Source organism: Camelus bactrianus, chromosome 16, assembly GCF_048773025.1.
Source record: "Camelus bactrianus isolate YW-2024 breed Bactrian camel chromosome 16, ASM4877302v1, whole genome shotgun sequence".
Taxonomy (NCBI): Eukaryota; Metazoa; Chordata; class Mammalia; order Artiodactyla; family Camelidae; genus Camelus; species Camelus bactrianus.
Window position 1 is genome coordinate 57,751,961 of NC_133554.1, and position 12,735 is coordinate 57,764,695.

Below are 12,735 nucleotides of genomic sequence, written 5' to 3' on the forward strand. Positions count from 1 at the left end.
GTGGTCAGTTCTTCAGAGACCTCGCTCTTTCCAGAGAAGATTGGCTGCAGCAGCTTCTGCAGTAAGACTCCTGGGGGTCCTGCTCCTTCCCCTCTCATCACCAACCCTTCTCCCCTCACGTCCAGGGGTCCTGTGGGTTCTTCTGCTTCCGTGTCAGGGTTACCCGAGGCTCGTGTGGCCCTGGCTTCGAGGGCACACGTGGCACCTCCTCCAGGGTCCCCACGCACCGCCTGCGCGGCCTTCGCCTTAGCATTTCTTTATCCAGAAACGAAGACACATTCTCTGCTGCCTTCGAACCCTCCGAGCGTGCAGAGTTGTTTTTTCGGTGCATTGCTTACCGCGCGATGCTCCGGGACCTCAGTGTGAGAGGCGGTTGTTGTGAAGGTTGACAAAATAATGGATTTATTTTTATTTTTTTAATGCATATTTACAAAGCTGGAAGGTGTTTCCCGAAAACTCCAGCAGCGTGTAGCTGGGACAGACCTCTTTCAGAGGCGGCTGCTTGGCTTCCTGAGGTGCCCTTTTCAGCCTCATGAAGGGGCTCCCCGATGCTGCCAGCAAGGGCGAAGAAAAGGCCTGGAATGTCAATCCCAGGGGCACCTCCGGAGGAACCTCCCTCTTCACGGACAAGGATGTCAAGGCCCCAAGGGATCAGGAGGGGTCCAGCTCATCAGCGCAGGGGCGGGGCTCACCCAAGCCTGCCCCCTCTAGAACTATCATGCCAGCCACAGGGTCATCTTTATGTTTCCCAGCAGCCACATTAAAAAAGTTCCCCCCAACACAGGTGAAATTAACTTCAATAATATATTTCATGTAACGCAATATATCCAAAATATTATCAGGTCAATATGTGACCCACGTAAAGAATTACTGAGATGGTTCACACGCTTTGCCAGTGTGCAGAGTCTTTGAAATCCAGTGGGCATTTTCCACCCCCAGCCCATCTCCACCCAGACCGTCCAGCAGCCGGTGGCCTCCCCCTCGGACGAGGCAGGCACTGAACTCTATCACGTCACGACTGCCTCATTTACAAACAACCCCAAGCCTGAAAGACAACCACGCGGCCTCACGTGGCCGCCGACCGGTGCAGGGAAAGACACCCGGCTCTCAGGAAGGCATGTTTACAACCTTCATGATTAGTGATTTTCCAAAACCGCCATAAGACCAAAATGAAAAACCACCACCCCCGTGACTCTTCGAGCATCTCCTGTGTTAGGAAGAAAGAACTTTGCAGGTGATGTCTTGCTGCATCCCCTGCAGAGCCCCGGGGGCACGTACTGCCATCGCCGTGACGCCCCGCCGGGGACAGAGGCTGCACAGAGGCTGCGGCAGGATCACACAGTGAGCCAACAGCCATCGGGGAGCCGAATGCCGTGCTGATGGGCCTCTGAGGGGAGACCCTCCCCTCCTGACAACGGGAATCCACTCGGAACCCAACAGGTGCAGGGTTCCCCACGTCCCCCTCTGGCAGCCTCATGACCCAGCGTGGGGCAAAACCAAGACCCTTGGCATGTTCACAGTCCCTCCTTTCCCGGCCTCCGAGGGAAAAAATAAACAGCCCAGCAGACAGATAAATACGGACCAAGGAAGGTAAAACGAGCTGTGAAGATCAAGCAGGCCGGGCTCACACCAGCCTCTGGGTCTCAGGCACCAAGCTCGTCAGCTCACGAGCGCAGACAGAGCTGGAGTTCCACGGCACAGAGTGGCTCCTGGCTCCCACCCGGGGAAAGCGCAGAGTGACTGGTCGACCCGCGAAGACACAGCCAGTGTCTGCAGAAGGCACAGGGGGGTAGCTGGAGCGCCAAGAACTTGCTGAGGACACTGCGGGACAGAGGGACTCAAATGCCCACCCTCACCCTACTGAGGCACTGAGGGGCCCCTTCCTGCCTGCTCGGGTTGGGGTCGGGTCCCCGGGGGTCTGGCTGTCATCCTCACCGAGGCCCCATAGCAGGCGAGAAGCTGTGCCTGTGGCTGGTGGGTGGTGGAGCCTGGGCCCAAGCCCGGCCGCGCACTGCTTCCACGTCACCTGCTCGGTGTTCGTCCCCCTCGTGGGTCAGCCGGGGCATCAGCCCTGGGATGCTGTCGGGCTCAAGACGTGAGCTGCCACTGTCACGTGGTGAGTACTGGTGCTGGGGGGAGGAGGCCCCGAGGAAATGTGGGGAAGGGGGGGCTGTCTCTTCGGTTGCTGGGGAACAGATTTGGAGAAAGAGGAGCAGGAGTGAAGAGGAGAGAAGGGGAGGGAAGGAGCAGAGAGAACAAGTCCTCCCAGAGCGTCGAGGAGTTCGCTCCTCCACCTCCCGGCCTCCCGCTTGCCCTGCTGACTAGACGCCTTGACCAGTGCCATCTGCGGGTACCACACCTGCCACAACGTGGCCACCAGGCTCCCCTGCCACCGTCCTTGAGGGCCTGCGTCCCCGAGCCACCCCCTCGATGCTCTTACATAACTCGGGTCCTTCCCCGCCCATGAGCAGCGCCGTCCTCCAAGTCCCCCCCACCTTCTAGACACGGGGGTGTAACATCTGCTCGCACGGCTCCCCTCCCAGAGAACGCCTTCCCTCACACAGCACACCCCGAACTCCGACACCGTCACCCTCCCCCAAAGCAGCAAGGGATAAAAAATAACATAAAATAAAAACATGCTACCACCGCCACCCACCACATCATTAAGGACAAAAAAGAGTCTCCTGCAAATAAAACTCTTTCCTCCTTGTTCTAGAAAAACAGTAGCAAGTCCTGGGAGGGGGAGCGCAGGGAGGGAACAGACGAGGGCCGCTCTGCCTTTCCGTCTCCATTGCTGAAATCATCTCTGACACGTCTTATTTCAAACAGAGGGGGAGAGAAGCCCACAGGGCTCTCAGTGCTCCCACAGCGCGCGCCCGGGGAGGGCGTGTTGGAACTCGGCGCCAGGAAGTGGCATCGGGGTCCCGGTTCCCCCTGCCCTCATCCTCGCTCCCCTCCCTACAGAGGAGCATGTCTGTAGGAACAGAAGGAGGGCCTGTGTTTGGTTTTGGATCAAGAGGCCAGATCTGCACCATTGGAACCCCCAAGGGATGGGGAGTGAGAGGGAGTGCGGCCCAGGATGCGCCAGGACGGCCGGAGCCAGCCCGACACCGCCGTGAGAACAGGAGGGAAACCTGTCGTTCTTTCCCCAGGACACACACCCTGATCCACCTCCCATTATCCAACCCAGCCTCACCGCTGAGACCTCGGTTCCCTTTCCTGTGTGTTCTCAGCTGCCCTGTGTCCTCGCTGCACTGGTCCAGGTGCCCAAACCCCACTACAGCCAAGAGTCCGTCCGGTTCTGCATCCGGGCTCACACACGCTCCCCTCTCACTCACTTGGCGTCTGCATCGTCTCTGGAGGGTCTTAGTGGGTGTGAAAGGCTCCCCTTTGATTACTCCTATATAGCTAACTGTGTGTGCACGTGTGTGCACACTGCGTGCAAAACCATCACATGGCGACTTAGACAAATCCCAGATATGTTGGATACAGTTCACAGATATGCATAACAACAAATTTAAAGTAAAGCAAATCATTTCCGAGAGGCGCCGGGTGGGTCCAGGAGGGTCAGAGCTGCGGGCTGGGTCTCAGGAGCTCTCATCCCCCTGGATCTACACTCCCACCCGTCGCCACAGCTGGGCCATGAGCGTGCGAGCCCATCACAGACAGTTCTCAGGACGGCAGGGAAGAGCCTGCAGCCCAGGCTGCTCTCTCACCAAAACCAAGAGATCCGGTTCCTCAGCCCCAGAAGGGTGTGTTTATGGAGGCCCTGCTGCGTGTTTCTCAGTCTTCCCCTTCCAGCCGCACAGAGGAACAAGCAGACCCCCTCAGGTGCAATGTCATCCCTGAGGTCTCCAGCTGCAGCCCTCCACCCAGCCCCCCAAGAGCAAGCAAGAGGGGTGACTGCTGGACTGTCTGCACACATGCACCAAGAGCAGAGCATCCCGGGTTCCCTCCCACCTGCAGGCGCTCCCAGCCACCCCGTCCTCACAGTTATGTCCACTACGTGGCGGGCATCCCGCTCGGGGCTGCAGCTGGGCGCTGGGCACTGCACTCCCACCAGGGAGGCCCTGACAAGCAGACCGTTGTCCGATGGAGGACGGCGCAGAAGGACGGCAGAGGAGAAGGAGCACCCCCGCCGCCCAGAGGCTCAGAGGTTATCACTCCTTTTACCTTTTCTACTAAAAATGTGCTGACTGGGGGAGGGGACCAGGGGAGGATCAGGCATGGGAGCCCTGGGAGAAAGTCCCCAGACAAGCTCTCTCTTCCCCCCTCTCCTTGGGACGGGGGTTCACCTGCCAAAGCAAACCCGGGGCACAGGCAGGAAACGTGTGCACTGCATTCTCAGAGAACCCTCACGCGGAGGGAAAGAGAGGACGTCCTTTTTATTCCAGTCCAGCAGCTGCTTGCCCAGCACGGGCTGCATGTCGAAGGCCAACAGGGGAAGGCAGAGGAGAAACGGGATAGGAGGCCCCAGGAGTCCCGGGGCGTGGAGGTGTCCCCCACGGCGCCCCCGCTCCCCCATAACAGGCCGAGCACCCAGCCGTGCCCAGCACGCTCACACGTGCGGATCCCAGGGCCTGCCGCGCCCTGACCTGCAAAGAAAGACCTGGTCTCCCACCCTCCCCTTGCCTGATGAGTCATTTGTGGGGGCCCCGCCGCGGGCGGGCTGCCTCCCCGCGACCCTGGAGGAAAACCAGCTTCCCTCCTCGCTCTCTTTGGTCTGAACGGCCTGGAGCAACGCAGGCCATTCCTTTGCCTGTGCTCAGATCTTACAGAAAAATCAAATTCCCAGGCAGAGCCTCAAGCAGGGCTGGCGGCCGCTGTCTGCAAACGAGGCGCATGGTGGAGCGGGCCACACCTGCTATAAAGGAGCAGGGGCAGCCCGGGGTGCTCCCAGCTCCAGCCGGGCCCCAGAGCAAGGGTTGTTCCAGAGGCCACCACGGATGCAGCTGGAGCGCTGAGTCCCGGGCCCGAGGCTGCTGGCTTCTGGGCACCCTCATGTCCGCCCTCACCCACTGCTCCCTGCTCCTCTCTCCCACGCTCTCCCAGAGAAGAAGGACAGCTTGCATTTGTGACGCCTGCAGCTCAGAAGTCCAAGCAGGCATCCTGCCGGGTGGGGTGGGGGAAGGCGGCGGCAGCTCCCTTCCCTCTCCCAAGGGCTGGCACAGCCCCTTGGCAAGGCTCTGTCACCACCCCCAGAGCCATGGGTGTGTCCAGGATGGTGGTACAGACCATCCGGAAGAAATGCGGGCTAAGCAGCACCAGTTGGGGGAGAAGAGGCCTGCTCGGGTCTGGCCCCTGCCCCCACCCCCTTCCGGGCCCGTGTGGCCCCCAGCAAGCCCTTTCATCCCCCTGGGCCTCCATCCTCCTCTGAGTAGTAGGGGACACCCAGCCTCCTCACCACGACACCCCATTAAGCTGAAGAACAGCCTGTCCACATCTGCAGCTTTCGTATGTGTTTGGGCATCTCTTCAAGCCCAGCAGCTACGTCAGGGCCTGGCATGCAGTAAGTGCTCAATAAATATTTGCGAAATGAATACAGGAATGCCTCCCTGTGGCACTTCATCTCACCCTCATGAAAAGCCTAGGAACTAGCAAGAGCCCTCATCAGCCTGCAGGGGACAATCAGCATCACTGCAGGAGCGCTGCGACCGACTGTGGGAGCTCTCTGTCTGCATTCTCTCATCTCTCCCTCTCCTCTGGCCGTGAGGAGCTACGATTATCACCACTACTTTGCAGATGGAGAAACTGAGGCTCAGAGAGGGAGGAACACTGCCCGAGGTTCCCTTGGCCCCAGATCAGAACAGACACCAATTCGAACCAGGCCAGCCTGCATCTGCCCTCCACGAGGGCCAAGGAAAGGCAGCTGGCAGACAACAGAAAACAAAGCCTGGGTTTTCACCAGGTCCCTGGGTTCCACACGGCAGCAGCTCACCTTATTTACAAAGCCGTAAGGGTGGCCCTGGGATGACACACGAGGCCGGAGGGGCTCACCCCGAGGTGGAAGCCTTCATCGCAGAAGCACAGCCTTCAAGCTGGCTCCCACCCATGTCTCCAGGGCTGCGGGGGTCCCGCACGGCCCCCAGGAAAGAGCAGGTGGCTCCTCTCTTTCCACTGGAGACGGGCTCAGTAGAAGTTACAGCCAACTGCAGCTCCGAGGCAGGCGGAGCCCAGCTTTCTGTGGAGACTGGAGAACAATCTGACACCAGCGTCAGCTTAACCAGAAGACTCTTTAACGAGATCACGACAATGGTTTGTGTCCGTGTCGAGATGGGGCGGTGACCCTGGCCTCCAACCCAGAGGGAGGATTTAGGGGCACCCCAGGGAGATGACGGGGACTTGGCAGAGCAGGCCTGGCCTGAGATTTTCCAGTGGCGCAGGGGGATGGGACACCCCCCTCGCCGTAGATGGCGAGACAGAGAAAGGAAAGAGGAAGCCAGGTCCTGCTCCCACTTTGCATCCCTGTCCCTCAGGAAGGAGGGGAAAGGAGAGAGGAGGACACGAATATTCCTTCTCCACGTGGCCCAGTATCCCAGCTGAGAGGGCCCCACAGCTGTGGGCACAAGCCTCTGCCTGGCAGAGCTAACTTTAAAATAAGAAGAGTTGAATCATCACAAAAAGTAAAAATTCTCTGGGCTCAGAGACATGACAGATGAAGCAGTTTACCTAAAAAGCCCCAGTGTTCTGGGAAGAACACACACACACACACACACCCCCCCAAACCGTGGAAAACCAGCCTCCAGGGCCAAATGCGGGCATGCCCACCGTGCCTTCCGGGCGCCCACCAAGAGCTCCTGTTCCTCCCTCCACTTGAATCAATCCTTCGTCTTTATCTTCTGGGGTCTGTACAAGGAAAAGTCTACACCAGAAAAACGGTCAGAAACAGGTCACCCCCAGCCAGGGCCCAGTCAGGCTTATGAACCTGAACACAGTCCACACGTGACAGGCCCAGCCAGGGGGTGTGGGGCAAACAGCCCTGGATCAGGAAAACAAGAGGGTCAGAGCCCAGGAGCATCACCATGAAAGTCTGAACAGCAGGACAAACTCTCATTAAGAGAGTCTACTTCATGGGGCCAGGCCTCTTCCACAGGAGTCAGCTCGTACACCAGCTGGGAAGGAGGGCCTGACAGCGTTGAGTGGATACAGTGCAAGTAAAGCCAAAATAAAACAGTAAAACAGGGTCCTGGAGATGAGGGGAGAAAGTTCCAGACGCAAGCACACACGCTCGCGGCAGGGAAGCCTGGCACACCCACGTCCAGCACCCAGCCTGGGGCTGAGGACCTGTAGGTCTTTCCTGACATGATCTACCCGGTAAACACTTACTGAGGTAGCACTCCATGTCAGCGCCATTTGTGGGATGACTGAGTAGCTACGTGGATGGATGGATGGATGGATAGACCCACGGGGGGACAGGTGATGGTGCTCTATTGATAGAAAGGGAAGCAAATGGGGCTCAGAATCCAGAGCACTGAAAACACGATTCTGCAATTCAAAACTTCTCAAAATCTAGCACCTGGCATATTCTGTATCAGTGCTGCCCATAAGAACTTTCAGGGATGACGGAAATACTCTACCTTCGCCTTCCAATATGGTAGCCACTAGCCACATGTGGCTGCTGAGCACTTGCAATGGGGCTAGCGCAACAACTGAATGCTTAGCTTTATTTAAATGGTCACATGCAGCTTGTGGCTACCATATCGGAAAGCCCTGCTCTCGAGTTTCCCAGCACACCTGTGCACATGCTGATCCTCCCTGGGAGGCTGTCTGGAATACGGGCTGCCTAAGGGCAGTCGGGAATGGTAGCTTTTTGAGAAACTGATACCAACGTGAGCAGGACAACTCCATTTTCCTCCAGCCCCTGATTTCTGCTGAATTAGACAGGAACTTTAATGTCCATACAAAGCACACAAAAATCTTGTTAAAAAGCAGATTCTGAAATTCAGCAGGTCTAGGGTGGGTCTCAGACATTTGTACCTATATCAGCTCCTTCAATGATGCTAATGATGATTATCTTACTGTTGACTGTAGGAGCTTTCCATTGATTTGCTTAGATTTTCCCAGTATACAGTCGTATCATCCATAAAAGACTAATACTTTTATTCCCTATTTTCCAGTGTTCACTCTTTTCGTTTCTTTCTCATGTCTGATTGCATTGGCTGAGGCTCCTGCTACAATCTGGAACATCAGTAGTGATAGTAGGCATCCTGGCTTTGATCTTACTTTAGTGCCTCCACATTAAGAAAAAGCATAGATTTTGGGCATGATTACATATAGTCACGTGAAGGAAGCGTCTATCAATTCCTATTTGTATTGACTGTTTATCAAGAATGGATATTGACTTTTGTCAGGTGCCTTTTCAGTATCAAAAAAGATAACCATGTGATAATTCTTTTTATATTGACTAATACAATGGATTATATAAATAGGTATCTTAATACTGAGCCATTCTTGCATTCCTGGAGTAAACTCCAAATGAACATAGAGTATTAATATTTTAACATAATGCTTGAATCCTATTTCCTAAAATTGTATTTAAAATTTTGCAACAATATTCATAAGTGAGACTGGCCTATAGTTTTATTTTTGTACAATCTTTGTCAGATGAAAAAACATTATCATTCTCTCTTTATGAAAATTATGTAGATGTTTTTCTTCTTTTCTTTTGCTGTGGAATAGTTTAATTAGCATTGGAAGTACCTGCTCTTTAAAGGCTTGGTTTAAATTCCCCCACAGAACCATCCGGATCGCCTTCGTGTGGGAGTAGCTTAAAAACTTTCTATCTTCCATGCAAATAGGTCAGGTTTTTTTGTTTGTTTGTTTGTTTGTTTGTTTGTTAGGTGAGCGGTGATAATTAGGTCTATTTATTTATTTTTAGAGGAGGTCCTGGGGATTGAACCCAGGACTTCGTGCATGCTAAGCACGCGCTCTACCACTGAGCTACACCCTCCCCCAAATTGGTCGGTTTCAGCAAATTATACTTCTCTCTTATTTTTTATGTTGTGTATCTTAGGCCTTCTTCCTTTTAACCTCGATTGTGCTAGCTAGTGGTTCAGCTATCCACTTTAAAAAAAAAAAACCAGCTTTTTCTTTATCCCGCTTTCTGTTTCATGGCTCACTATCTACTGACTGCATTAATGGCTTCTTTCTGCTTTCCTTTAGCTTGTCACTCCTTTGTCCTTGTCCTAACTGTTTGAGCAGTATACTTAATTCATTTATTTTTCATTCTCTCTCTTCAAAACTGACTGAGTTTTTAAGGCTATGAATTTTCTCTACCCCCTCATCCTCACGCCCACCAGACACAGCTAGCTCTTTACTTGTGGGGGCTTCATGCACCCTCTGGGAGCCCGACCCTCCTTGCTGGGCTTGTTGACAGTGAGCCTCCCCCCTGGACTGAGCTGCTCAGAGCCAGAGTCTTTCTCAGCACTGGACATCAAGCACCCAACAGTGTCTGACACGCAGAAGGTCGTCAGTGAATGCTGTGGAAAACATAGTGGTGAGTAATTTCATTGTGATAACTGTCAAACCCACATCTAAGCATCTATTCAATGCCAGGCACGGTGCTAGGTGCCTGATGGACACTAGTTTCTCTCATTCTCATCCACCCCATGAGGTGAGTTTTGTCCTCCCCCTTTCACAGTGCAAGAACCAGGGCTCTGAGCAGTCAAGGACTTCCCCAGGACACATCACTACGGACGGACAGAACTCAGCCTCGTGAACCCAAAGCCTGTGCCCCTAACCAAGTGCTGATCACAAAAGCAAAGGACGCCAGCCTGCGTGGAGCAGAGAGCGCCCACATGGCACTGCAGGTGGAGCGCAGGCCTGGGTCTGATCCAGGGCGACTCAGGGCAAATAACTGAACTTCTCTGTGCCTCGGTTGTTTCATCTCTAAAATGGAAAGAAATACCCATACCCCCACAAGGACTGCTGTAAAAACGCATGAGATGGCAGAAATAAACACCCAGCGCTGGTCCTGCCTGTGGTAGCACTCAGAAGCTGCCGGCGGTGACGGCGACGGCAGCAATGACGGCAGTGATGGGGGTGGGGGTGGGGGTGATAGTCATGGTGCTGGTGCTGATAGTATGATTGTGACGGTAGTGGTAGCAGGGTGATGAGATGACGTCACGGTGGTGATGGTGACGACAGTGACCACAGTGGCATCATCCAGAACGCCAGTCACCACAATGCCATCAAAACTCACCATCGTACAGAGAAAACAGGCCCCACTGGGAAGACAAATAACTGCCCACAGAGTTGGAGGAATAGAAAATTATAAACTTTCGGAGCAGAAAAGGATTCTTAAGACCATGCACAACCACACCATCTCACAGGTGGGGAAAGCAAGGACCAGAGTCGGGAAAGCGGTTCATCCAAGGTCTCATATGTGCTCGTGGCCAGGCGGAGGCCAGACCTGGCTCTTCTGGTCCGGGCTCACTCCCTTCCATTTGGTGCAGGGAGGAGGGAGGACTCACCCCACGTGGCTTCACGGAGCACTGCTCTCAGGGCCCCAGAGGGGAGGTGGGACGTGAAGTGGGCGGGAGGGGGGGCAGCACAGCGGCCCAACGTAGGGCCCGTGGGAGGACGCAGGGGCAGCACCAGATGAGCTCAGCAAAAATGAGCGACAGGAGTAGGAGTTGTGAACAAACACATCCAAAGCGGGTGGAGAGAGGAAATTAAGTATACAAATTAGGGATGATATGAAATTAATGGCTACTTAAAAAACGCATGCTAATTTAACATCTTTGTAAGCATGAGAAAATATGAACTAGAAAGAAAAGACTGGCAAAATATTTACTGACAAAAGGCAAAATAAGAAAATGTTTGAAAAGCATGTAGCACATAAATAAATGCCTTGAGGTGACAATTCCCCAGGAAGTCGGCTTCCTCCTGCAGGCAGAGAGTCAACCAGAGAGGCCGGGCGGTGGAGGGGGCGGGCCCGCGGCCTTCCACCTCAGGCTGCTGTGCAGGGCGGGCTCACCGTGTGCCAAGCCCGGAGCCGAGGTTTTCCACGCTCGTCTCCTTCATCCTCGGAGCGCCCACCTAGGAAACGAGGACCGGAGACTGGCGTTCGGACCTGGGCAGCGTGGCCCCAACGTCCAAAATCTTAGCCGCTGTGTGGTCTGGTCTCCCCTTCCCAGTGCTAAGCGAATGCTGGACGGGGCCACCCTCCAAACGCTGAGAAGACAGTAGTCTGGCCACATGGGCCTCAGCCCCACCACATTCCTTAAGAGACAGCGCCTGAGGGGCTGTGGGAGCACAGAGGCCACCGGAATGGGTCTTGGCCGCTGGCCACCGGCACGCTGTTGCACGCGCACCGCCACACGAGCGGCCACCAGTGAAGCATTTTCAAAGGAGTCTGAAGAAACTGTCTTTATGAGCCTGGACTAAGTTGGCTCCGGTATAAACACAGTCACAGGACAAAGGGAAGGGTTTATGGTTTGCAAACCATAAACAAAGACTAAGGCAGAGGCCAGCTTACAGGGTGGAGGGTGCATCTCGCAGGGGGTCCCCTGGGCCACCGCAAGGCCCCAGTTTTGTTTTAAGATCCAAGCTAAAGATCTGGAAGACAGCAAACGGGTCAAGTGCAAGACGCCAGGGAGATGAGCGGCAGGTGGGCGGGTGCCGCGCTTGTGCGGGGGACGGGCTGGGGGCAGAAATGCCCTGGAGGGAAGGTGAGTCACTCCCAGGTACACTGAGACTCAGCTTGAAGAGGGACTGCGAGCGCTCAAGTCTAACGGAGGAGAAGAAACAAAACGCCAGCCTGACCCAGACACTGGCTGAGCAGCGGAAGCCCGGGAAGGCGGGACGGCCCACGCCAGGTGGCCGAGGGGGTCCCGTGCCAGAGCAGCTGGGTCAAAATGAGGGCGCGCGCTTTGTGTTTCAGCTGTCCGGGGAGGCCGTGTGGCTCAGGGACGTCCCTCGTGGCCACACTCACCCCCAGAGGCCTTAGGGACAGAGGCAAGCGGACGAGCAGATTCAGGGACAGGAGAAGCAGCCTGTGTGCGAGAGCCCGTGAAGCACCTACCACTCACCTGCCGGGGGCCCTCTGCAAGGTCAGGAGGGTGGACACAGGCCGGGGCGGCGGGGCCGGATCGGGGGTGGATTGATCCTAAGAGGAATCTGGCCAGGCCCAGCCGCCGACCCTCTGCCTGCCCGCGCCTGAGCCCAGACGCCGCAGTGGGAACGTGTCTGGAAGGCTGATTCGGCCGCCTGCACAGTGCTGGGCCTCCCTGCTCAGCCCGTTCGTTGCTTGGGAGGAAAACAAAGTCGTCAGCCCCGGACACATTTGGAAATTTACTGGAGCAGTCATTTCGTGCTGCCTTGTGGGGACTGGGTTAGTCATCCAGTTAACCACATCTTCACACGGCCCCCCACGTGTGGAGGCCGCGTGGGCCTGCTGGGAGCAGGGGAGAGGGCAGGACAAGAGGGGGTCCACAGGCTGGGGCTGGGTCCCACACGGGAAGGCAGTGGGTGAGCAGGGGCACATAGGAGCAGCTGCAGGGGTGGGAAGGGGCACAGAGGGGCAGCTTCCGAGGGGCAGGGCCACTGAGGCCGAGAGACTGAGTCAGGCTCCACGCAGGCACTCACCCTATGTGCAACTGGCCCCCACGCGGTGGGCACTTACTTGGCAGCAGGGGCAGAGCAGCTGGACTGCTCAGGGGCTTCTCACCATGAGATCCCAGGAGAACTGGCAAGGCTGGTCTCAGGCCTGGGAGCCAACAGTTTGCCCCGAGT

At 55.8% G+C, this 12,735-nt stretch overlaps 1 protein-coding gene across 4 annotated transcripts in view; it reads right to left on the reverse strand.

Annotated features, from left to right (window-relative positions):
* The window catches only part of RBFOX3 (RNA binding fox-1 homolog 3), a 424,204-nt gene that overhangs the window by 365,051 nt on the left and 46,418 nt on the right, over window positions 1-12,735 (reverse strand). Inside the window, exon 1 of one of the 4 annotated variants that reach the window (XM_074343845.1) lies at window positions 5,939-6,211. The exons of the other annotated variants lie outside the window; for them this stretch is intronic. The gene's annotated coding sequence lies outside the window, so the exon portion shown is untranslated. Of the gene's footprint in view, window positions 1-5,938; window positions 6,212-12,735 lie in introns of those variants that run through there. 4 annotated transcript variants of the gene reach the window in all.